Source organism: Amphibalanus amphitrite, unplaced genomic scaffold (assembly GCF_019059575.1).
Source record: "Amphibalanus amphitrite isolate SeventyFive unplaced genomic scaffold, NRLGWU_Aamphi_draft 000277F_arrow, whole genome shotgun sequence".
Classification (NCBI taxonomy): Eukaryota; Metazoa; Arthropoda; class Thecostraca; order Balanomorpha; family Balanidae; genus Amphibalanus; species Amphibalanus amphitrite.
In genome coordinates this window covers 274617-301950 of record NW_024881772.1, presented here as the reverse complement: position 1 = coordinate 301950, position 27334 = coordinate 274617, and the positions used below count along the sequence as shown (strand labels likewise).

The window sequence follows — 27334 nt, the reverse complement described above, 5'->3', positions numbered from 1 at the left end:
AAAAGTTTTGATCTGAGAAGTCTGATATTTTGCGAGGCGTCTTTGGGGCCTATGATTACCCCTAGGACCGATTTTCATTAAAATCCGAGAGATGAGGCCCTGAGGGTGACGGGCCTGGTACGATCTATCGTGGAATGCCCCAGGTAGAGGAGACCCGGGGTGGGAGGTATGTGCCGGTTTTGTGAAGAGGCAATTTTCTGCCAGTGGGCAGTGGCTAGACCTGTCTTTTTTTCACTCTGTGTACGTGAAGCTGCCTTTCGCCTGCTAAGTGTGCCTGATATTAGGCATCTGGATCGACTATTTTGTCTCGAGATAACTTTCAATAAATCACATACTTTTACGATCAATCAAAATACACCGGGAGGTATGGGCCATGGCCAGGGAGGTATGGGCCATGACCCGGAGGTATGGGCCTCAATAATGTTCCATGAAATAAGACGAATATTTTTATGTTCGAATGCAATTTGTAGTTGAATTTTCGACCTTGTGCGACGAAAATAAAACTTATTGAAGAGGGCATTCACTGAATGCATCATTTCATTGATTTAGGACCCCCGGGGGTGGGCGGCATGAATCTCTCGGCTAGGACGCCAGAATGCGCGTAGCATCTCAGCTCATAATCTTGCAAAGAGAACTTCAAATAGTCTATCCAGTCTTAATTTGCATGCTTCAAACTTTATGTTAGCGATGGTCCGACATAATAAAACAAGCCTGGTTCAAATGTATCATGCAGGCGCGGCGCCACGGATTTTGTCCAGGGGGGGGGGGCTGAGCTTCCGGGGGGCCTCACACCAAGGGGGCCTCCCAGCAGTGGGGCCTTTTTGTTGTGCCTATCACGAACAAATCATGCATCCTTTTATCCCGGTTACTTTTCTTTCCAAAAAAGTTCACATGCTTTGCGTTATGGACGTTGTGGACGCCAGTATAAGTTGCCCATCAAATAGTGCCTACCTACGTCTTGGGGTAGGTTGGGGGAAAATGGATTTGTGTGGTAGTAGGTACTAGCCTAGGTAAGCATACTGAATACCCAATAGAATGTTTACTTCAGATGGTTCAAATGCAAATGTTAAAAATGACGGTGGGCTTTTTTGTAGCTCGTTAAATTCTACACTTGTTTCTGTTAACCTAAAGCATTTTTTCAGCTTCAAGACTATGGCCGTGACAGCACCTCTGAGTCCCATAAGCCTTTTTCGATCGAAATGGCAGAACATAAGGTGATTGATAAGGTGATTTCAGACGACCTATCAGAGGCTAGATCCTCTCGAATCTGCCTTTTACCACAGTGCGTAAAATTGGCATACTTAGATCCAGGGCTGCGGACGGTGACTCCGACTCCGACTCCGACTCCGGCTTAAAAAATCGACACCGACTCCGACTCCAACTCCGACTCCGACTCCGGACGGTGAATATCTGCATATCATGATATTGAAGTTAATAACGGAGATATTTTTATCTTGCCTAAAACGATCCCATGTGCGTTCCAAAGGCTTTGCGCTGCAAATGTCATGCTGCATGGAAAGTAGTGTTGCTGAGAAAAGGGGGCTTCGTTCCAGATTATTGTGGATGCAGAATACATTGTCTGCACCCACTGCACTGCAGAATTATTGTTGGTGCAACTGCGCCCACTGCACCCATGGTTCCTACACTTATGGGCCCATCGATAGCGCTTCGGCGATGCCTATCGCCTAGAGGCTGCAATGGGGCCCTTAGAGTACGGTGTCAGACCCCCAGAGGCCGGCGTTGGATCCAAGGGTCAGCGAAGGGCCTCAAAGGCCCCAGGTAGGGCCCCAGAGGCTGATGTGGGCCTTCAGAGGCAAGTGCGTGACGCCCAAAGGTAAGGCTTGAGCCCCCAGAGAACATAATAGGGCCATCAGTGGCCGGTGTAGAGACCTCATAGGCCAGTTTGGGGCCCCTCAGAGGCTAGTGTGGGGCCTCAGGTGTCGGTATGACGCACTTAAAGATCGTTATGGGTCCTCAGAAGCCGGCATCGATCCTTCAGAAGCCAGTACGGGGCCCTCAGAGGCACATAAGGGTCAGTTTGGGTCCCAAAGACAGAAATGGGACCATCAGAGGCCGGTGTGGGACCTATAGAGGCTGGTTTGGGTCCTTAGGGGCCAAATTAGGGCCCTCAGAGACCAGTACAGGGCCTGCAAAGGGCAGTCTGAGACCATTAGAGACCGAATTGGGCACTCAGATGCTAATGTGGGTCTTTACAGGCCAGCATGGAGCCCTCAGAGGTTAGCGTGGGGCCATAAAAGACCGACATGGGCCGACGTTGGACCCCATAGGCCAGTAGAGGGCCCTCAAAGGCCAAGATGGGCCCTCAGAGGCCGATGCGGGCCCTTAGAGGCCGGCATCAGGTCTTCAGAAGCCCGTGCGGGGCCCTCAGAGGCTAAGGTGGGTCCTTACAGGCCAGCACGGGCCCTCAGAGGTCAGTGTAGGGCCCTGAAAGACCGGCATGGGCCGGCGTTGGACCCAAGAGGCCAACAGAAGGCCCTCAAAGGCCAAGATGGGCCCTCAGAAGCCGATGATGACCCTTAGAGGCCGGCATCGGGTCTTCAGAAGCCAGTGCGGGGGCCCTCGGAGGCTAATGTGGGTCCTTACAGGCCAGCATGGGGCCCTTAGAGGTCAGTGTGGGGCCCTAAAAGGCCGGCATGGGCCGGCGTTGTTGGACCCCAGAGACCAGCGGAGGTCCCTCAAAGGCCAAGATGGGCCCCCAGAGGTCGATGCGGGCTCTTAGAGGCCGACATCGGGTCTTCAGAATCCAGTGCGGGGCCCTCAGAGACACTTAAAAGTTAGTCTTGGGACTCGAGAGACAGAAATGAGGCCACCAGAGGCCGGTGTGAGGCTCTCAGACGCCGGTTGGGCCCCTGAGGCCGGTTTAGGGGCCCTCAAAGGCCAGTGGAGGGCCCTCAGAGGTCAATGTGGGTCCTCAGCGGTCAATGTGGACGCTTGACCGCCACTGAAGGGCCCTCAGAGGTCAGTGTAGGACCCTCAAAGACTGGTATGGGAGCTGTTAATGGCTGGCGTGGGTTTCTCGAGCCTCGTGACAATCGAATACGGGCCAGGGCCCATACGGCCATGGGATCGGTTGTTTGGGGGGGGGGCCAAATGATAACCGAAGGTTTGTTGTCAATAGTTAAAACACTATTCTTTAGAATTGTTTTTCTATTGAAAAACAAATCTGAGTTCCCTGACAATTTGGCAAAAGCTGCCTGAGATCAGTACAACTTGATGCTCGAGAAAACGGCTGTTCCAAAAAAATCTGATTTTTTTTCAGGATTTCTAGTAGGCCAGGTGATCTACGTTCTGGTATGGGTCTCCCCTCCGCGGACCATCTGGTGCACGTGCCACGTGACTTTGAAAATTCCCGTGTTAAGCCAATGGGCAAAATGAAAAAATGCGTTCCACGGCAGATTGCTCGAAAACGATCCAAACGACCCCCCATTTTCTTCCATGCGGATCAACCACCATTCGGTGCACTACCCATGGGTATGTCGCAAAGTGGCCGGAAAAGTCCAGAACCACGTGCCACGTGCCGTTGAAAATGACCCTGCACACCGGAAATTAGGACTTTTGGTCATTTCGGCGCACCCATGATGCATACTATGGCGTGGGTGACCAAACAATGGGTGTCATCCGGTCGGCAACTGTTTAAGGTGTCGTCCAGTGGGTCAAAGTGGTAGTTTCAAACTTTTGGGATCCACCATTCTGGGGATTCTTTTTGACAATATACTTACGTTTCTTGGCGCAATGTTCATTCCACCCAGCCGGTCGTCAATGCGTTAGGTGACCCAAATGACGATTGACCTGAAGGAAGTTGGGGGCAAGGAACACGCACGTGCCATCCGTTTTTTACTCGGGCGCTTTCATCTAGGAGATTTTTGCAGATATCTTTTTGATTTGCGAAAATGACCAACCTAACGGTATGCCAGTCGTTGATAAATTATTACCTTGCTGCGGCCGGGCGGTTATTTGCGGTGTTTGCGTTTGGCGGCTGGCGGGCGACTTTTAGTCGTTTTCGGTTAGCAGTTAGCGTCGGTGCGGTGCGGGCGGTTTTATTTTTCGGCATGAGTATAGAAACGTTTTCAAAGTTGGTGTGGAATTTACAGCCATTCTCGAAAACTACCCCCATTTTTTGCCAACTCCAAAATCTCATCGGATCTGCATCCATCTCAGGGGGTACTCGGTCGGAGGTTGGGGGAGGCAAACTGCCCCGCTTGCCCCCCCCCCCCCCCGTGGCGACGCTAATGGTGTTGAAAGCCTTCACTGGCTATAAGAGCTTAGAGGAGGTTTGAGCAACCTCTGGAACAGACCCTATCATGCTCAAGCTCGGGTGGAAACGCCAATCAGCTCGTTTATCGCCTTGCCAATCAGCTCATAGACCCGGGAACAGGGGGGGAGCGAGGGCGATTGCCCCCAACTTAAGAGCCGAGGGGGTGACGTCTCCCAGCATTCATGCAGCGAGGAAGGATCTTTCCTCTTTTTGATGATGAACAGTACAGTAGGTAAGCCGAAAACTGAAGTGGTCGAATTTCGACTCGAAGAGAGGGTTCGTCATTGGAACAAAGCGTAAATACCTCTCAATTTTCGGCCCTAAGAAAGAAGACCCTATCATCTTGCCCTATCTCTGAACTCATTCATAGTTTCGTCGCAACCGGCAAAACGCCAGAAAAAAGTGGAATGTGCGTGGGTACAGGGCATGCATATCGTAGCTTCCTGTCCTTCGAGGTCCTGAGGACGATAGCGGAAATTCTGTGACGATAAACCAAGAGAGGTGGCCGAGGATCCTCCAGTGGTTCTTCCGCTCGCCGCAGCGCAGCTGTGCCGACACTATAAACCAGCAGTGGTTTCAGCAGGATGGAGACCATGCTTGCACCGTCCTGAAGACCATGCATTGTCTCAGAGAGTGGATGTGAAAAGTTTTCCTTGCATATTAGATCTAAATTTGGACCGAATTTGGAGTGAGAAGGGCTAAAATTAGTCTGAGCTTAGAATAGGCTAACTTTATTTCATGCCAAAAGCAGCACATTCGGAAACCGTGAATGCAGAGTGCTGTTCAGGCAGCGCATCCTATTGCAAAATTTTGCACCACGCATGCGCAGTTGGGGTCTCTCGGGTGCCAAGCTCCGCCCTTCGGCGTATGACGTCACACGTGTGACGTAGGCTCGCGCAAAATCTTTCAGTTTTGCGCAAGAAGAAAATAGTAGCTGCAGGAGGCGAAAGTGGCGCGGATTAAAGTTTACCCTCATATATTTCTTATTGTAAGTGGTTAGTAAGGTGTTATTTTGGTATCATTATCTTTCTTTTCAGTGGCACATTGCTATTAACCACATTTGAACGCATTTTACTCAGTAATTGAACGAAACACACCAGTCCATCCGCGCCACGGTTCGCCGCGTGTCGCGTGGCCCTCGGCTTTGCGGGCCGGCGGAGAGGGGGCGGAGCATCGGCGGAGCCAGACGGCTGACATCATCGCATGTGTGACTTCATACTCAGCAAAATATTTTGCGCGGACCCGAACAGGGCTCTGGTCTTGTGTCTACCAGCAGCAGATTCGCGAATATCGATCCACTGCTAGATTGACGAGCATGCACGTTTCTGCAATGTTTAGACAACAATATCTTCTGAATAAAAATTATTCACTTTTTAAATGTAATATATCACAAAAAGGCAAGTAAATAAAGTCAAAATGAAGCCACTGCCAGCTTTTACGCAAAAAAAAAATACAAAATACAAAATGCATGAAAATTGTCTTTTCCTGATGAAGGAAAACTTTCATATGGCGGGAACAACAAATTAGGCATCACTGCGCTATTGCAACGATTATGGCGCAGGCCACTTATGCACATGTGCATAAGTCAAGTGAAGTGGCAGTCAAACCAACAATACATAATTCTTATTAAAAAAAAATCGTAGAGCCAAAGCACATGGAGAACTGAGAAGGTAATTGTGCCCTGCTGAATGTGAGGTTTGTTAAAAAATTGCTAACTTATTCCTCAAATCTCGTCGAATACTGCTGTTTTTCAGGCTGGGGATGACACCAGAGCGGGTAAAAAACCAGCATCTTGAGGCATAATTCTTTTACAAATAAAAACCAGGGCAGTTGGACAATGATAAAGGCTTGATTAATAATAATCATTTTCATCAAGCATATTGTGTAACTGTGATATCTAGTGGGTGCATGCTTACATTAAAGGGACTATCCCACCTTCTAAAATGTTGTTAAAACCAGTTAAATTGTGCCCAACTTTATAGATTAGATGACCAGGAACACGGTTCTGGCATTTATTTTTCATTAAACATCTTAGGCTTCCCATATTCCAAACACAAACTTTCAAATATGTGACGTCACAGCCCAAAATTACCTCCTTCCCCAGGCCACATTACTGTCATAAAGCTGATTCTTTTTACTCTGTAGGCACCACAACAAAGTTCAGACCAAGTTTTAAGCGATTTTTCAACGAACAAACACATTTAAATCAGAATGACTAAACGAGGTGACGTCACACTAACGGTCGCTCCATGTTGAAGATAGGGCCTTGTACAAGGCCCATTTTCAAATGAAGGGAACGAATTTCTTCGACACCAAGAGGCCGCGGGGGTTGCAACCTAGATAGATAGTGGTTTCTGAACCTCGCCGCAAACTTGGCTATCTCAACTCAAACCCCATGTTAAAGGTGGGATAGTCCCTTTAAATGCTTCATACAGTTATTGCTTACTGCTGATTAAAAATGACATGCTTTTTGGATATTTTTCCTTAACTTAGAATGTGAAATATTTTTGTGTAGACTTGCAGATTTTGGGTTGCTTCTGCCAGTGAGGGGTGCATTTTTTTTTTTTGGCTCAGGGGGTGCTCGAGCATTCCCATCCCCTCCCCCAATTATCCGCCTTTGTGGACTATGAAGAACCCATACTGATTTCTTCTGGCCTTGAATCATATTTTGCTGTTTTTTGTTTTACTCAAAAGTGCATGAGATGAGAAGTGTCACCACTTAAAGTTGGTGTGGAAAATCCACACCAACTTCCAAGTTGGTGTGGAGCTCTCCATACCAACCACATACGAAGTTACGCCCATGTTTTTCGGCGTTTCGGCCTTTTTGGTTTGCGGCGGTCGGGCGATTTTTTTTCGCCGTTTGCGTTGGCGAGTTTCGGGCGTGCGTTTTGCACGTTTCGCGGTGTTTACGTTTTGCGGCGGGCGGGCGTTTTGTGTTTTTTTTTTTGCTGTGTTTGCCTTTTGCGACGGGCGGGCGGGCGGTTGATGCGGGTGGTTTTCTTTTTTTGCGTCGTTTGCGGTGTTAAATTTGTTTGCGGTTGGCGGCCGCTTTTTTGTTTGTTTTTTTGCGGTGTTTGCTTTTGGCGGCGGGCGGGCGATTTTTAGGCGTTTCCGGTTGGCGGTTAGCGGGCGTGCCATGCGGGCAGCTTTATTGTTTTGCGGCGTTTTTGCGTTTTTTTTATTTGCGGTTTGCGGCGGGCGGGCGTTTGTTTATTTTTCGCGATCTTTGCGTTGGCGTTTCGGGCGTGCGTTTTGCGCGTTTTGTGGTGTTTGGCGTTTTGCGGCGGGCGGGCGTTTTTCACAATTCAAAGTCCAAACCTTCGGGCCACAGCGCTCCTCGAAAAGCGCTGCCCTCGAGTATGATGGCCCCCTGATTTGCCTTTGGGGGGCCATGGCCCTGATGCCCCCCCCCCCCCTGCGACCGCCACTGACAGTATGTTTGCGCCGGCGCGGTGCTCTGGCGCGGTAATTGGCGGTGGCTCGAATGTCACGTGACCCGCGGTGACCTCCAGTCTGTCCGTGTCTCTCGTAGCCACTCGTGTCTCAGCATTCGTCTGGACCGGGTCGGTCTCAATGCGCGCTAGCCTCTGGAGTGGCACTGCACGGCTCTCCTGGCTGTAGCGCTTCAGCTTGTGGCCGCCGAGTGTAGGAAACGGACTTAGCGGTCCTTTCCTGAGCCTCACTCGGACAAAATTAACGCCTAACCCTCTTTGGCACCCAAATCCTGACGGGGCATTATATGATACAGATCAGACGTGTGTCTTTGATACCGTTCACGATGCATCATTAATGCACCCTTTACCTGATACAAGTATAATGTAATCGTGCCTGTCGTTACAGTGCACGTTTCACGGCGAATTTATAGGGGCTGTCCGTAAGCCCCTCCTTGGATGTAAGAGAGAAAGCAATGAGCTGTATTTGATTAGTGCCTGATCATTACTGTGCCTGGTCGTTAAATGATACGGTGACTACCTCTCAACCTGTTGGTGACGAAGCTGTTGCATCCCAATACAGCACTGAGGGCAATTCTATTTCTGTTCTGTGTATACCTGCGCAAAGAACGGACGGATTCTTAACACGCGCACTGCAGGGGGGGTTGTTTTCAACCCCCCCCCTCTGTTTTTTTCGCTGTAACTCAAAAACCAGTGAAGCTACGACTTTGAAACTTTGTATAGCTGTTCATCAAACAATTTTACATCACCTCTGAAAAAAAAATTAGTGTTAGGTCATGCAAGGTCGGGTCACCAGGTCACGATAAGTGACCTCACCTCATACAAAGTTTGACGCTGTGCTACATCCACACCATTTGACTGAATGCTATAAAACTTTCAGAAACATATTAGGAGACCATAAGAAACATTTTCTATATTTCGAAATTTTTATTTCTGTGACTTTAGGTCAGGTCACTTTTTGGGGCCCGGCATGCAATTGCGGACATAACTCGAGAAGTATGGGACATAGAAACGTCATTCTTTCACCATCCCGCTTATTTTATCAAGACGCGTCGATCAAGATGCAACTTGACCTAGTTTGGTCAATGTTTGACCTAACATGACCTCGATCTCACGTCACCTGAGGTCACCAACGGGTTTTCTTCAATAACTTTTAATTGAATAGAGATAGAGACTCCGTTTGACGTTTATCGTGTTTGTCTCGTCAATGCGGATCGAATGATATGCAACATGACCTATTTCGGTCAGGTCATGACCTTGACCTGAGGTCAACTTTTGAACTTGACCTTTCGAGGTCATATTATATACCATTCGATGCGCCTTGACGAGCTAGGAACGATGGTGTGTGAATTATTTCTCCATCTCTTTGGGAAGAAAAGTTATTGCAGAAAAACATTTCCGGAAAATTTGCAATATTGATCTGACATTACATGACCTCTATAGGCTGAACCGTTGACCTTAGGTCAAATCTGAGGACAGCTTAGCGAAAGAGCGTTTCAACAGCTATCGAATGCTTTTTCTCGCAACTTTCTAGCTCATCTAGTTCCCGAGATAAAGCGGGAAATATGGAGGGATGTCGAGATCGCTAAAAAATCGCAACACTTTGAGTTTGGTGACCTCTGCTGACCTCGTTTTTGACCTGACCCAAAAATGATCTAAGTATTTCTTGTAGATCTCATCTCAACCTATCCAACGCCGTTTACCGCTTGTCGCTACGTTGCGCCGTTTTCGATATCTCAGGGGGGTTGTTTTCAACCCCCCCCCTGCAGTTCGTGTTCGGCTCAGACCCGCTGCAGTGCGCGTGTTAAAGGGACTATCCCACCTTCTAAAATGTTGTCAAAACCAGTTAAATTGTGCCCGACTTTATAGATTGGATGACCAGGAACACGGTTCTGGCATTTATTTTTCATTAAACATCTTAGGCTTCCCATATTCCAAACACAAACTTTCAAATATGTGACGTCACAGCCCAAAATTACCTCCTTCCCCAGGCCACATTACTGTCATAAAGCTGATTCTTTTTACTCTGTAGGCACCACAACAAAGTTCAGACCAAGTTTCAAGCGATTTTTCAACGAACAAACCCATTTAAATCAGAATGACTAAACGAGGTGACGTCACACTAACGGTCGCTCCATGTTGAAGATAGGGCCTTGTACAAGGCCCATTTTCAAATGAAGGGAACGAATTTCTTCAACACCAAGAGGCCGCGGGGGTTGCAACCTAGATAGATATAGGTTTCTGAACCTCGCCGCAAACTTGGCTATCTCAACTCAAACCCCATGTTAAAGGTGGGATAGTCCCTTTAACACCGCTGGTTTATTTCAATTTTGAAGTTGGGGTTGCACAAATTGATGTTGGGGTTGCACAATTCAAAGTTGGGGTTGCACGTGCCATAGGCGTAGGAACCGGGGGGGGCAGGTAGGCAAGTGCCCACCCACTTTTTGAGGTGGGGGCCAACCATGTGTTTTGCCCCCCCCCCCCCCCACACACACTTTTTACTCGAGGCCCTCCCGTCTCGAGTAGAGAGGACGTCGTCACCTTCCAGAATAAACAAACTCGGTAAAAATAAGTTCCACGAATCCCCACGCACGGACTCAAAGGGACCCTAGTGGGTCCAAGGAGGCCCTCTATCCATACTTGTCAGCGTAGGCCTCTGAGACTTATGGCCTGAGGGGCCCTAGTGGATCTGAGGAGGCCCCAATATCCACACTGGTCTGGGGAGGCCCCTGACACTGGAGGTCTGGGAGGCCCCCTAGTCCCTACCCTCAGTAGTCAGAGGAGGCCCCTCCATCCTCAATAGTCAGAAGAGGCCCCTGAGACTGATGGTCTGGGAGGCCCCTCCATCTACACTGTAGTCAGAGGAGGCCCCTGAGACTGATGACCTGAGAGGCCCTTATAATCACACCAGGCAGAGGAAGCCCATGAGACTGATTAACTGAGAGGCCCTTCTATTCATACTGACCACAGGAAGCCCCTGAGGCTTGTGGTCTGGGAGGTCCCTCTATCCACACTAGTCAGAAGAGTCACCTGAGACTGATGGCCTGTGAAGCCCTTATATTCACACTAGGCAGAGGAGGCCCCTGAGACTGATGGTCGGAGAGGCACCAGGCAGAAGAGGCCCCTGAGACTGATGGGCTGTTAAGCCCTTCTGTTCATACTGGCCACAGGAGGCCCCTGAAACCGGTGGCCTGGGAGGGCCCTCTATCCACACTAGTCAGAAGAGGCCCCTGAGACTGATGGTCAGAGAGGCTCTTATATTCATACTGGCCACAGGAGGCCCCTGAGACTGGTGGTCATAGAGGTCCTATAGTGAATCTGAGGAGGCCCCTCTATCCACACTGTTCTAAGGAGGCCCCCGAGACTGATGGTCTGAGAGGCCCTTTTATTTATACTGGCCACAAAAGCCCCCTGAGATTAACCCGCGAGTTGCTGGGGGGGGGGCGTTAAACGCCCCCACTTTTTTCGGCAGGCCATAGCATAAAAAATTTTGGGTACCTGTAGGGAATTAATTGAAGTTTATTGTGACAAAGTTTTAAAAAAATCGGTCGGAAATTTTTTGAGATATCGAGGTTTTAGTGACGTCATGATTTCTGAGTTTTCAACCAAAAATGGCATATGTTAAATAAAAATCATATAAAATCACAGAATAGACATACAGACATGCCATAAACGCCATTAGACTGCCAATACCATGAAGAATCAAATGGCTATCTTCGATTATTGATTATCGTTTCGCATTTTCCAAAATCTTGAACTGAATCTTGGCAATTTCTCGTGACCACTTCACGACCATGATACATGCATTTCTTAAATTGAACTTTTTGAGCCAAACACGTACACATATGATAAAATGAATGTCACCATCGTGTTCTACGCCCCAAATTACCCATAAAACATGTGTCACAGGCTGCGAATATCAGTTTTGATTTTCGGGGATATGTGCCTACCCGGTTGACCTGACCTTGACCCTGACCTATGCTTGACTGACCCCTATATGGAGCTGACACTCTTGTAGGCCTTATATGATAGATTGTGCACCGTTTTGACAGAGTTTATGACGAGAGACGCCCATTGCGAGGTCCTGAAGTCCATGCTACTGAAAGCCCAATTTCAGGTATATGACCTGACCTTGACCTGACCTGTGACCTCAAAATTCAATTTTAAAGTACTCATCTGAAGCGTCTCGTCGCGTTCTTTCGTCTGCCGCCTCGTGCGTTTCGCTGCGCCCATTGGTTCTCGAGTTATCGGCTGGGGCGTTTAACGCCCCCCCCCCCTCCCCAGCAAACGATGGGTGGCAAAATAGGTACCCCAGTGTGGTGGTGTGGCCTCTCAGCAACACGCCTCACTGTCCATACGCACAGGAGATGTATTCGCTCACGCACGAAGCACAGTCCAGCCGTAATGCCACTCGCCGGTCAACTGCCGGTCCCCCGCGCCGGCCGCGCGGCTCAGCCGCGCGGCCGGTCACGCCACCTCAGGCGGTCACGTGACGGTACAAGGTCACCGCCGTCCAACGGTACCGCACGGCACGTTGCACGGGCCGCCCAAGCCCGATACAGACCACCACACCTCCCCTCACGTGCGAAGAACGCGAGCACGAAATCATACCTAACTGAAATTAAACTTCTTCGATCAGTCGGCGCGGAGGGCGGCGGACGCGCTCCGACCGACGTAGCGGTGGAGGGGCGTGGTGCACAGTCTCGCGCGACGACAGACTGGCCCCGCCGCTCGTCGCAGTAGCCGTCCGGCGATCATCGATGGGAGCCCCGCGTCGGTCCTCCGCCGCAGGGGACGGATCTGGTGTCGCGTGTCCGTACCGCCGTCGGATGTGCCGCCTGTTTCGCACGAGGACCCGGCCTCCCGCCAGGCGAACATAGTAACGGCGGTAGGGACCAACGTCGGCAATCACTCCATATCGGTCCCATCTTCCGGTGCGATGATCTTGTACGGCGACCTGGTTCCCTACGGACAGCTCGGGCAAGTCGCGCGCTGTCTGATTGTAGGCGACCTCCACCTTTTCTTGATTGCTGGCAGCCTGAGCCTCCGCGTCTTCGGCGGCTCGCTGCCACTCCGGTGCGAAGTTACGTCGGTGCGCCGGGATGGTGTCTCGCATCGGTCTTCCGAAGACGACTTGAGCTGGGGAGCGGCCGCTCGGCCCTGGAGTGTTCCTGTGTTGCAAGACGCCACGGGTCCACTTTTCGTCGTCCAGCTGTCCCGTGAGGTCATCCCAGCACCTCCTCAGCAGCTTCTTTGCAGACTTGACTGCAGCTTCAGCCCGCCCGTTTGCTTGTGGGTAGTGCGGTGACGACTTTTGATGGATTATGCCCCACTTCTCAGTGAAAAGGCGAAACGAGCTGGACGTAAACTGAGGTCCACCATCGGTCCAGATCGTATCTGGCACCCCTACTCTGCAGAAGATGCTCCTCAACGCACCAGTCAGCCGTCGGGTGGGAGCGCTCTTTCCAAGAGGTTCGACGAAACGCCACCCCGAGAAGCCGTCGACCGCCACCAGATACTTGTTCCCGGCGTGCTCGGCGAGATCGATATCCAGGTGCTGGAACGGCCTGGCAGCGGGTGGGCGATGGACCAGCGTCTCCTTCTGCTGTGACGGCAGCTCACGCTGGCATTTGCGACAGTTCCTGGTGACGTTCTCAATATCTCGATCCAGGCCCGGCCAGAACACTATCTGGCGAGCCCTGGCCTTAGTCCTCTCCCTTCCCAAGTGTCCATCGTGCAGGGATTCAAGCACTTGACGCCGAAGTGCTCCAGGGATGATCAGACGGCATCCACAGACGGCCAGTCCATCGTCCACTGACAGCCGCTCGCGGACTGGCCAGTACGGTCTGACCAGTTCTGGCAGCTCCACTTTGGCATCCGGGAAGCCATTCCGGATCACTTCCTGAAGGGCCTGTAGCTCCGGATCCCACGCAGCGGCGCTGCGTACCTCTTCTAGGCGAAGGTCGGGGTGAGTTTCGGCCACCTCGACGGCGATGATGGAGCACAGCGCGGGCGCAGTCGAATCCTCGCCGATCTCGTCATCGTTTTCTGGATCTTGCACTGGCGATCTTGAGAGAGCATCTGGTGCCTGGTGCTGAGATCCTGGGATCCATGAGGCGGTGAACGATCCCACCTCGCCTATTTTCATGCGAAGACGTTGCAACCGTGGGTTCTCGATCTCATCCAGAGTCTTACTGTTCAGGATGGGCACCAATGGTCGGTGGTCGGTGCAGATCTGAAAGCAAGGGAGGCCGGCGAGGAACAAGCGGCACTTCTTTATCGCCCATGCCACCGCCAGCGCCTCCAGTTCTATCGTCGCGTAACGCGTCTCCGCGTCGGACAGGAACCGTGATCCCGCCTGGATCACCTTCCACGTACCGTCCGGCTGCTGCTGACGGAGGACAAAGCCCAGTCCTCTCAAACGGCTGGCGTCGGTTGCAAGCGAGGTGGGGCGCTCCGGATCGTAGAAGGCCATCGTAGGCACTGTGGACAGAGCGGCCTTTGCTGCGTCAAAGGCGCGCTGGTGCGTTTCTTCCCAGAGAAACTCGCGGCGGGGGCTGAGGAGTGGACGGAGTGGCGCTAGAAGACCCGCGACGTCGTCCACAAAGCTCGCGACCTGGTTCACCAGTCCCACAAATCCGCGCAGCTCAGAGAGATTGCTGGGTGTCGGGAACTCCGAGAGCGCTCTCGTGAGCTGCGGGTCCGGCCGGTAACCCTCTTGAGATACGATGAACCCTGCGAACTTGACAGCTCGTTGCGCCAGCTGCAGTTTATTGGCATTCAGCGAGATTCCCTTCTCTTCACAGCGCGCCAGGAACTCACGCACGCGCTCCATGTGTGCCTCCCTGGTGCGGCTGAATATGATGACATCATCCACAACCTTCCTGAAGTCGGACATCCCTTCAAAAGCCTCGTCCATCCGGCGGTTGTAGTGCTCTGAGATGGACGTCACGCCGTACGGGGCTCGCCGAAATGCGAATCTGCCGAACGGCGTCGTGAAGGTAGTCAGAAGTTGGGAGTCCTCCGCCAGCGGGCACTGGTGGTACCCCTTGAGGGCATCGAACACCGTGAACCAGCACGCCTGTGAGGCCGCGATCGACGCGACTTGCTCTGCAGGGGTCGGAGCTTGGTAGAATTCACGGCGGACGAACCGGTTCAGGTGGGACAGATCCACGCAGAGTCGTATACCCATGCCTCCCTTCTTGGGTGCCACCACGATGGGTGCACACCACTCAGTCGGCTCGGTCACTCGGCGTATGATCTGCTCAGACTCGAGACGATCCAGCTCACTCTTCAGCTGATCGCGGAGAGACAGCGGGACGCGACGCGGTGTTGTCACGCAGAACGGACGCGCGTCCTCACGTAGGTGGATGTGAAACTCTTCACCAGGCATCGTCCTGATGTGTCCGTCGAAGACTCGGTGAAACTCCTTCATCAAGTGAGCCTCGTCGGCCGATCTGGTGGCATCCCCAGCCGTCGCTGACGCGTCAGCACCCGGCAGCGCTCCGCTGCCCGCCGCCGGCTCGTGCGCACAGGCACCCACCGGTGCCGGCGGCTCAGCGCCTCGCGGGCGCGCCTCCGCACCCGGGGATGGCGCTCCGGTGCCTGATGGAGGTCCCCTCGCTCCGGCGTCCGGAGGCAGCGCCTCGGTGTCCAGAGGCCGTGCTCCGGCACCTGGAGGCGGCGTTCCAGTGCCCGCCTCCAGCAGAGGCGGGGGTGGTGCCCTGCTGTTCAGAGATGGCGATCCGGCACGTGACGGTGGCGCCCCACCACCCCGATGATTGGCGTCCGGTCGGGGCCGATCGTTCCCCGCTGACGCCGAAGCTACCTGCAGGATCGAAATCTGGCGCGGGTAGTCGTCAGGGATCAGCCGAAGCTGCTTGGAGATCAGCCAGGAGAGCAGAAGCCCTCGGACACCAGGTAGAATGTGAACATCTTCGTCCAGCGTGACGTTCCCGAGAGATAGACGGACCGGCAGGACCCCTACGGATCTGATGACGGTGCCGTCAGCTGCTCGTGGATGTTGAGATGGCGGACGGAGAGTCTTGGTAGATTCGCCCACCTGGATCAAGAAGTCCTCGCCTCCGACCGTGATGTCGGCGCCCGTGTCTGGAAGTGCCGACACTAGCGAAGTACGGCTCGCTTTGGCGCTTACGGTGATCCTCGGCGCACCTTCTGTTGAAGCTGAGGCGATAATAGCTGACGTTGAAGGACGACCTCTGCCAGGACTTGTGCTGCGGTTACGGGTCCGGTGTTCTTCCGGTCGCGGAACGCGGCAGACAGCGGCGAAGTGTCCGATCCTGCCGCATCGGTGGCACTCGGCACGCAGCGCTGGACAGTCAGCCTCCCGGCGATGAGGTCTCTGCCGGCCACAGGTGCGGCATTCCGACGGTGTGCTCGAGTTTGCCTCGTCGGACCGCCGCCTACGAGTTGTCTGGGGTCGACCCGCAGCTCCCCGGCTGCAGGCGCAGCACGATGCCGGTGCCGGCTCCTCGCTCCATGCTCCCGTGGCGCTGATCTGGCGAGAAGAGTTGTCGGGGCCGCGAATTTCTCCGACGTCTCTGCGTGCAGCCTCCTGGGCCCTGCAAAGAGAGATAGCGGACGCCAGAGACAGGTTTGGGACTGCGCAGAGCTTTTGAACAGTGTCTGCACACCTCAGTCCTATCACAATCCTATCTCTGATCAGTGACTCATTGCATGACCGGCAAAAGTTACATGAACGAGACAGATCGCGGAGAGACGTTAAAAAGTCATCAAAGGTCTCGCCCTCAGCCTGAACTCTGGAATTAAACCGCTTTCTCTCCAGCACCTCATTTACTTGCCCGATGGCGTAGGCCTCCAGGTGAGTGATGACGGTGGAAATGTCGTTCCTCTGGGACTCCTCGATGTCCATATTCCTGACGACTCTCAGCGTATCGTCGGAAAGACACGCTCTCAAGGCCGCCATCTGGACACGTGGCTCCATGTTCCGGATACCCGAAAGGAGCACATAGTCCTCCCATCGCTCCTTCCATACCTTGAAGGCGTCCCCTCGGTCGGTCGACAGATCCAGCTTCTCTGGCTGAGTGGCTCGCCCGAGCCAGCCGTGCCCACTCACGCCGACCACTGCCATGTCCTCTTCACGCGGCATAGTTACTTATCTGAATCATGCGAGGTCCAGAGCCGGCTGCGCCATGTGGCGGTGTGGCCTCTCAGCAACACGCCTCACTGTCCATACGCACAGGAGATGTATTCGCTCACGCACGAAGCACAGTCCAGCCGTAATGCCACTCGCCGGTCAACTGCCGGTCCCCCGCGCCGGCCGCGCGGCTCAGCCGCGCGGCCGGTCACGCCACCTCAGGCGGTCACGTGACGGTACAAGGTCACCGCCGTCCAACGGTACCGCACGGCACGTTGCACGGGCCGCCCAAGCCCGATACAGACCACCACACCCAGCAACTACCGGGTTAATGGTCTGAGAGGCTCTTCTATTTATACTAACCAGTAGAGGCCCCTGGGATTGATGGTCTAACAGGCCCTTCTATTTATACTAGCCAGAGGAGGTCCATGAGACTGATGGTCTGAGAGGCATTTCTTTTCATACTGGCCAGAGGAGGCACCTGAGACTGGTGGTTTGAGAGGCCCTACTATTCATAATCGGCAGAGGAGGTCCCTGAAATTGAGGGTCTGAGAGCCCCTCCTATTCATAAGTAGCCAAGAGAAGACCCTGAAATTAATGATCTGAGAGGCTCTTCTTTTTATACTAGCCAGAGCAAGCCGCTGAGGTTGTTGATCTGAGAGGCCCTTCTATCAATACTTGCAAAAGGAGGCCCCTGAGACTGATGGTGTCCAGAATAGGCCTCCGAGACTGATGGTCTGAGAAGCCCTTCTATTCAATCTAGGCAGAGGAGGCGCCTGAGAATAATAGCCCGAAGAGCCAGGTGGCGGCAACTGGCCGTTGAAAAAAGAACTCGGGCCATATTTCGGCTTGTTAGGGCCCCACAGAGCTCATGAGAGCACATCAAGGGCTCCTAAGTAGACACGCTCATCTCCATAAGGGTGCCACGCCGGCTTCTGAAGGCTCCTTGTAGGCATCTAAGGGCCCTTTCCGGTCTCTAACGGCTCCCCACCCGCCCGTGATGGCTCCACACCAGTGTTTATGAGCGCCACACACCGGCGCCTTTGAGGGTCATACCACTGTCTCTTAACCCGCGCCCTGCTGGGGGGGTGTTTGAACACCCCCCCCCCTTGTGGTTTTTCGCGAATATCTCAAAAACGCCGGCGCTCCGCGCCGCCGTTTTTGGTACACCTTATCATACATCAATTCTACACGTGTTGTGAAAATTTCAGACCAAGGTCATTCAAGGTCAGGTCACCAGGTCACTTGAAGTGACCTCACCTCATAAAAAGTTTCAATGTCTGTCATAGCTACACCGAGTGACCGATCGCTTTGAAACTTTCAGCGATTTCTAAGAGCAATAGCATGTACAAAATGTATATCTCAGAACTTTGATATCGATGACCTAAGGTCACATAGGCGGCGGAACGGGGGGCACCGGGGCACCGTGCCCCCCCCCCTTGAATTCTGCAAGGGGGGCACCAATAGCAAGGTGCCCCCCTTAAATTTGATGTATTAGTACCAGGGGCGGATTCGGGAAAACTCCAAGGGGAGGGTCATGAATCGAAGTGGTGCCCCTACCTATACCCAAAATTAAAACATCAACGGATTTCGGCTACTTAATTTTGGTGGTGCCCTTTTTTCAGTTTTTATTTTCTTTATTTTTGGTTAGTCGTGTGATGACTGGTGCCCCTGCTAGGGCGCTGGTGCCCCTGGAAAGACTGTGGTACCTACCTACCCTGCCCCCTGACAAGCCTATGGTGGGCCCTGCACATGGCTTATAGGTGCCCATGGGCCCTGACAGGCCGTGGTGCCCCTGACAGGCCTGTGGTGTCCTTGCTAGGCCTGTGATGTCCCTGGGCCTTGGCAGGTCTGTGGTGCCCTTGACAAGTTTGTGGTGCCCCTGACAATCCTAAAGTGCCAACGACAGGCATGTGGTGCCCTTGACAGGCCCATGGTGCCCTTGCGAGGCCGGTGGTTCCCCTGCGAAGCCGATAGTGCCCCTGGCAGGCCTCTGGTGCCCCTGGCAGGTCTGTGGTGCCCCTGGAAGACCTGTAGTGCTTTTGCTAGGCCGATGGTGCTCCTGACAGGCCTGTGGTGCCACTGACAGGCCTGTGGTACCCCTGGCGGGCCTGTGGTGCCCCTGTCGGCTGTCAGGCCTGTGGTGCTCCTGGCAGGCATGTGGTGACCCCAGGCCCAAAGTCATGACCCATGTGACCTCCCCCCTGGGATTCGCCACTGATTAGAACTGCGATGGCTTCTTGGTAATTTGATACATGTAGGATTAATGGAATTTATCAAACGAGAATAAGGAAGAGACAAACACATAGGTACTTGAGGATCAGCTTAACCCGCGCCCGGCTGGGGGTCCTGGATTTCCACGCCCTGCTGGGGGGTATTTGAACACCCCCCTTGTAACTCGGCTCCTGAGCCACGTAGCGATACGCGGAAGGCGGCGTTCGAAAGAGCGTCAAAAATAATGACGAAATCACTTTGGTCAATTTTTCGGTCAGGTCAAAGGTCAGGTCACCAGAGGTCATTGAAAGCAAAATTTCGCCGATTTCCAGGTCGAATGTCGAAAACTTCCAAGAAGCCAACGCATAACTCGGTAACCAATAGAGCTATAGCGCCGCGGAAAGGCGCATTCGATAGCCCTATTAACGCCCTTTCTGAGTAATTCTCTCAGATTTGACCTAACTTCAACGGTTTTGCCTGCAGGGGGCAAAAACTGCAAAAATAACCGATTTTTCGTAAACAGTTTTTCTGCAATAACTTTTAACCCAAACCTTGCACGAGCTTACTTTTACCGGCATCAAGTTCCTCTCGTCAAGACGCATCGAATGAACTATAACTTGACCTTGAAAGGTCAGCTTGAAAATTTGACCTCAGGTCAAGGTCATGACCTGACCGGAAAGGGTCATGTTGCATATCCGTCGATCCGTGTCGTCGAGCTGAACACATCTAAGGCGTTTTCATCGCTCTAGTATGCCTCTATCAAAAGTTATTTGCGAAAAACTGTTAGATACCATTCGCGACCTAAGATGACCTCAGGGCATAAACAAGGGTCACGGACACCATTTTCATGTTCAGTGTATCTCTAAACCACTTGTAATTCGGTGTTTGGGAGTGTTTATAATGTTTTTCGTCCAAAAGAGGCGCATTTCAGCTTTCTCCCATTGACTTATAATGGGGAGGTCGCAAAATTGACCTGATCTTAGGTCATCGATATCAAAATTCTGAGATAAACATTTTGTACATGCTATTGCTCTTAGCAATCACTGAAAGTTTCAAAGCGATCGGTCACTCGGTGTAGCTATGACAGACATTGAAACTTTATGAGGTGAGGTCACTTCAAGTGACCTGGTGACCTGACCTTGGTCTGAAATTTTCACAACATGTGTAGAATCGATGTATGATAAAGTGTACCAAAAACGGCGGCGCTCCGCGCCGCCGTTTTTGAGATATTCACGAAAAACCACAAGGGGGGTGTTCAAACACCCCCCCCTCAGCAGGGCGCGGGTTTAAGTTAACCACACATACGGGGGTGAGCTGCCATTTTCGTTTAGTAAAAAATAAATAAATAAAAAATCATCGTGTCAGAGCTGTGACGAAAAATAAGTGGCCTAAATCCGATGAGAAAACAGGGTTTGGGGGTACCCTAGGTTTGGCTCCTTGAGCTGGTGCCCCCCTTGTCTCAAATCGTTCCGCCGCCTATGTAAGGTCAGAGGCCTCTTGCACCAAAATACCTAGCTAGGTAGAATCGGCAAAATACCTACCTAGTGAAACTACCTACGGCGGTAACTTCTCTTGCACCATCCTACCTACCTACCTAGGTAAAGTTGACAGCTCGCGTTTTTAGGATTTGTTTTGATTGGCTGTTTGGCGACGAATTATTTGTGGGCGCAAACAAATAGTAACTAAATAAAACAATTAAATGGATATTGTTTTTATTAATATACATTTTGGTATTATGAAATCATTTTTCATTTACGTAAATACCGATAGAAGTTATTTTGACATTAAATTACTTGAACAAATAAGCTTCGTTTCCATGGCAACGAGTGAGTCTTCAACCTGGCTGTTCTGCTACGGAGGTTTATCGCCTTGGTACGGAGAAGCACCTCTGTGAACCCATGGAGCATTTGGTCAATTATATTATTATTCACTCATAAAACATTGATTTATCATTGTCTAAACATTTTGTGATGCCTAATTTACATAAAAGTACCCGTGGATGATCATGTGTTGTGCCTATTGTTACTAATTGAATCATTTTACCTAAGGTTTTGCTAGTTATTTTGGAAGCCCGCATTTACCGTCAAACCGTCAAAAATTCCTCCGCGAGTACTTCTTTCCGACTTTCGGTGCAAGAGGAAAACAGCCGGTCGGACTTTAACAATTGGTAAGTTCTTATGCCGCTCGGTAGAATTTCTAGGTAAATTTTCACGGTAGCGTTTTTTGGTAGGTAGTTTGGTGCAAGAGAATCTAGGTAAAATCTGAATTTACCTAGGTAGGTAGTTTGGTGCAAGAGGCCTCTGGTCAATTTTGCGACCTCCCCATTATAAGTCAATGGGAGAAAATTGAAATGCGCCTCTTTTGGACAAAAGACATTATAAACACTCCCAAACACCGAATTACAAGTGTTTTAGACACACTGAACATGAAAATGGTGTCCGTGACCCTTGTTTATGCCCTGAGGTCATCTTAGGTCACGAATGGTATCTAACAGTTTTTCGCAAATAACTTTTGATAGAGGCATACTAGAGCGATGAAAACGCCTTAGATGTGTTCAGCTTGACGATACGGATCGACTGATATGCAATATGACCCTTTCCGGTCAGGTCATGACCTTGACCTGAGGTCAAATTTTCAAGTTGACCTTTCAAGGTCAACTTATAGTTCATTCGATGCGTCTTGACGAGAGGAACACAATGCCGGTAAAAGTAAGCTCGTACAAGGCTTGGGTCAAAAGTTATTGCAGAAAAACTATTTCCGAAAAAATCGGTTATTTTTGCAGTTTTTGCCCCCTGCAGGCAAACCGTTGACGTTAGGTCAAATCTGAGAGAATTACTCAGAAAGGGCTTTAATAGGGCTATCGAATGCGCTTTACCGCGGCGCTGTAGCTCTATCAGTTCTCGAGTTATGCGTTGGCTTCTTAGAAATTTTCAACATTTTACCTGGAAATCGGCGAAATTTTGCCTTCAATGACCTCTGGTGACCTGACCTTTGACCTGACCAAAAAATTGACCGAAGTGATTTCGTCATTATTTTTGACGCTCTTTCGAACGCCGCCTTCCGCGTATCGCTACGTGGCCCAGGAGCCGAGTTACAAGGGGGGGTGTTCAAACACACCCCCCCCCAGCAGGGCGTGGAAATCCAGGACCCCCAGCCGGGCGCGGGTTAACCCGCGAGTTGCTGGGGGGGGACGTTAAACGCCCCCACTTTTTTCGCCGGGCCATAGCATAAAAACGGCGGCCGCAGGCGCGCCAAATTTTGGGTACCTGTAGGGAATTGATTGAAGTTTATTGTGACAAAGTTTCAAAAAAATCGGTCGGAAGTTTTTTGAGATATCGAGGTTTTAGTGACGTCATGATTTCTGAGTTTTCGACCAAAAACGGCATATGTTCAAAAAATCATATAAAATCACAGAATAGACATATAGACATGACGTAAACGCCATTAGACTGCCAATACCATGAAGAATCAAATGGCTATCTTCGATTATTGATTATCGTTCGGCATTTTCCAAAATCTTGAACTGAATCTTGGCAATTGCTCGTGACTACTTCACGATTATGATGCATGCATTTCTTAAATTGAACTTTTTTAGCCAAACACGTACACATATGATAAAATGAATGTCACCATCGTGTTCTACGCCCCAAATTACCCATAAAACATGTATCACAGGCTGCGAATATCAGTTTTGATTTTCGGGGATATGTGCCTGCCCGGTTGACCTGACCTTGACCCTGACCTATGCTTGACTGACCCCTGCATGGAGCTGACACTCTTGTAGGCCTTATATGATGGATTGTGCACCGTTTTGACAGAGTTTATGACGAGAGGCGCCCATTGCGAAGTCCTGAAGTCCATGCTACTGAAAGCCCGATTTCAGGTGTTTGACCTGACCTTGACCTGACCTGTGACCTCAAAATTCAACTTTAAAGTACTCATCTGAACCGTCTCGTCGCGTTCTTTCGTCTGCCGCCTCGTGCGTTTCGCTGCGCCTATTGACTCGAGTTATCGGCTCCCCCAGCAAACGGTGGGTGGCGAAATACCCCAGCAACTGCCGGGTTAAGGCCCTACATCGGTGGCTCTGGGGTCCCCAGTCCCCACACCGACGCCTCAATGGGCCACACACCTATGCATCTCGAGGCTCTATAGGTGCATCAGAAGGACCCACACCGACACCTCTGAGGGCCCCACACCAGTATCTCTGAGCTCTGAAGGCCCCACACCGGTGACTCTGAGGACTCACCGGCGCCTGAGAGCACCATGTTGATGTTTAACGGCTTCAAAGGCCACTGAAGGCACCACACAAGCTCTCACTGAGCTCTTATGTCCCATACCGGCGTCCCTTAGGGTCCACATCTGTCGGGCACCCATCGGCGACTCTGAAGGTCCCACACTGACACTGTCGACTCCGAGGGCCCCACCTGCGTCTGAGAGCATCGTGATGTCTCTAAGAACCACACAGGGCTTATGAAGGCGCCTGGCAAGTTCTAACGCTTTAGCTCTGATAAGTCTCATGCCGCCCTCTGCATATAACAGTCCAACGCCGGCGCTTAGGTGATAAGGGCTCCTACATGCGCAAGAGAGTTGATAATTGATATGAATTCATAGGAAAAGGGGCGCCCGCCTGTGTGCAAGAGAACGGCGCCTGCCAGGGTCGTCGCCATGGATTTTTGACTGGGGGGGGGGGGGGACATATCGGCAGACTTAAAACCCAAAAGTAGGTATTGCCGCCGCACCCTTAGCCCAATACACTATCTGTGTTAAAGGTCATACAAGCCGGTTTTTTACAGTACACATCTGAAGTCCGATTCAATTTGACACAATTAGGGACAAAGCCGCTGCTCTTCTTTTAGGGTGTACCAATTTAATGGTATACTTTTCAGTGTCTCAAGAGTAAATGTATTTTTTATTTAAATGATGGCAAATATTTCGACCCCATTGAGGAGCCTTTTTCAATGCGAAATTACATGGAATAACCTGAGTAAAAGAAAAAATGATTTTTAAGTCCCATTTAGGTGTACCAAATGTTGACGCATGCCACCAATCTGAATCTGATACATAATGCATTCATATGCCCGTGTAGGAGGAGGGGAGATATTACAGCCACAATCTCTCTTTTTGACTGCTGTAATGACTAATGGCAAGAACATTTGTCAAAATACAGCCCTAAAACACAGCCTTTGCAAGCCTTGTAGCATGTAAGAGGTCAGAACACCTAAGGTCGGGTCACCGAGTCAAGCAGCCTCTAAGTTTTGTGGTCCTGCATCAACCGTGCAGCTTGTTTCCTTGAAGCTGGAAATTTAGTGTAAGTCTGCACAACTGCGGGGTTGAAGCCGGAGACGGTCGGAGTTTACTTTTCTGAAAATAGTCATTTTTAAGCATCCTCGGGTGTTTATTTTGGGGGATTTGCCCCTCGGCTCGGATTCCTCAACCGGGGGGACGCGTCTCCCTGTCCCTCCGTTTTCGACGCCCATGGCGCCTGCGATGCCCAGTACGGCCGCCTGTGATGCTCATAGGGGTGTCTGATTGCGAAAGACGGTACATATGATGCCTACTAGGGTGTCGACATGCAATTGAGGGGCGACTGCCAATGCCATAGCGGCTCCTCCGTACGAAAGACGGGCGTCTGCACTGCATGCCAAAGAGGAGCGGCTCTGAGGCAGTAAGGGCACCTACATGCAATGAAGGGGCGCCTCCGAGGCCTACGTATATGGGCGTCCACATGCAATAGCTCTTATGAGGGGCGCCTATCAATGCCATAGGGGTGCATTCATACGAAACAGGGGCGCCGGCATGGCAAAGAGAGGCGCCTCCAATGTCAATAAAAGAGTGGCGCCTAAGACAAGGGCACATTTTATGCAACAAGGGGCGCCTGTTGGTCATATAGGGATGTTTCTGATGATGAATATAGGGTGCTTATATGCCAAAGAGGGGCGCCTATGGAGCTAGGGGCGCCTGGGAAACGAGGAAGACATTTGTATAAGGGGTTTCAGGGGTCATGCGCCGTTTAAGACAAATAGATTCTAAGTAAAAAAAAAATCGGAGAGGGGAATAACTTTTAAAAATAGTGCGGACTTTCCGCGCTGTTCGCTTCAGCGGTTACGCCCCTAGCCCCTGGGTACATCTGCCCGATCTCAGAAGCTAGATTTGGAGGTCATACTTGAAAGCAGTACGATGAAAAAATTGGAGGCCTCTGAAAATAGGAGGCCCCCTGGAAAAGGAAGCCCCTCAACAGGGTGGCCCGCCCACTTTCATGACGTTCCTACGCCCGTGGCACGTGGAACCCCAACTTGATATAAAAATCCACCCCTGATGGTTGATCATGACAATGCTGTTTAGTTAGCATATGGATGAAGTATTCCTAATCCTAATCCTAATCCATGGAATACCTAATCCATGGTTAGCATATCCAACAAAACTGGCATTTGTCACTTCATTTAGCTAAAATTTTTGGTGGAGATTTTTCCAAGTGAATCGCAGGCCACATGGGGTGACTTTGCCACCATGTTATCAATGCAAAAATGAAACACTTGTCCGATGCAATTAAAAAAAAAGGTAGCATCATTTTGATCTCCAAATTGGTTTTTAGAAAGTTAAAGTCTACATATATATTAAAAATTAGCACAGAAATGCACAGTGGTAGTATAGAAAAGCAAAAAACTGCCAAAATAAAACAATGGATGAAGCTGGGCCAATTTTTTCAGCACATCCTTATTCCAAGATCATATACATTTCCTGAGTTGGCCAGTATGACTGGCTGAAGAAATATGTACCATTTTATAGATCAAAACGCTGGTAATAAGGGTGCCGGAAAGTTGCCACAAGAACGTCCTCTTTCTGATCCTCTGAATGCCACTGGAAGAAAGCGGCAAGGTCATAGAGTACCGATATAATCATATTTCTCACTTATTTCTCTATTCTGAACCATTTTTCATTTTCTTTTTACTATAAAATGTCAATTATTTTCAACAAGTATAATGTATTATAAAAAGCAATGTATCTCTCCTTTTTGTACATCATTTAAGAGCGAACATCATCAAATGGCTTTATATTTTTCCCAAATTAAGCAATTAAGGATGGTTCCCCTTCCCCATAAAACTGAAAAAAATGTTTGGGAAATATTTGTTAGCGTTAAAAAGCCATTGCTTGGCATAGTGGCACAGTGCTCCATTTTTCAGACTTTTTGGTGGCAAATCACACCTAATGGGGAAAATATTTTCATCCCTGAAATATGAATGACCGACATTACTTCATCTTTGAAAAAAGTTTCATGTAGTCCCAACAGCCAGTTTACACGTCACTTGATAGTTGATGCACCCACATCCTTTTGTTTCACACCCTGTCAAGATCCTGACATGAAATCCTAGTTTATCAGTTGGAATAAAAATTGGCATTGTGCAAAATTGGCATTGGGCACCATTGTGCAAAAATACTTCAGTTATTTACTTCCTTTTTTCTCATCCTTGGATTTTTTTTTTCTTCATCGGCACACCCAACCAATATCCAATTTTAGAACACTGTAGTGGCAGTCACCCCTTTTTCGGTTTAACTTTGCCACAACTCATTTTCTTTAAAAAACTATATTTTCAGGCAAGATATAAATACAATAATAGCAAAACCAAAAGAGCCAATCTTCATCCATGTTTTGAACATAGAGTCATCCCAATATGTTAACAAGTTTTAATAATACAAGCATCTTAAGTTGAAAACATGGCAAAGTCAACCCTGTTTACGGTATACATTTCATGAATATTGTTGCTTTCATCAATCGCTGACAGTTTAAAAGCGATCATTCATTCGGAATAGCAATGGTGAGCATTTTACCTTTCTGAGGTTGTCACTTACGATGACCTGGTGGACGACGGTGAAAACAGGGCGCCTGGGGCGATCTGATCAAGGTTCGTGAAATTCACACGCGACTTTTAGCATGTAGAAGGCCCACGGAGGGGGAAAAGTTCCAAATGTCACGTGACTAATATGCCCTCTGGCGCCCTGTTTTCACCAGCGTCCGACCTGGTGACCTGACGTTGCATGACCCGGGCCTCACATTTTTACAACATGTGCAGAAAAGATGCATGATAAGGTGTGTTAAAAACGGGGGCGCTGCGCACAGCTGTTTTCCAGATATTTGCATAAAAACTGAGGGGGGGCATGACAACATCCCCCAGCACAGCGCGGGTTTGACGACCCTCGATTTTGACGACAGTTTGGCGCCCCTTCATATGAAGCGCCCCCGGATTGCCATGTCACCCCTATTTTGACTTGCCACCC

The 27334-nt window shown here is 50.4% G+C and overlaps 1 protein-coding gene across 1 annotated transcript in view; it reads right to left on the bottom strand.

The window, feature by feature from the left end:
• The window catches only part of LOC122387208 (SH2B adapter protein 1-like), a 367382-nt gene that overhangs the window by 339580 nt on the left and 468 nt on the right, over positions 1 to 27334 (bottom strand). The gene's annotated exons all lie outside the window — the stretch shown is intronic.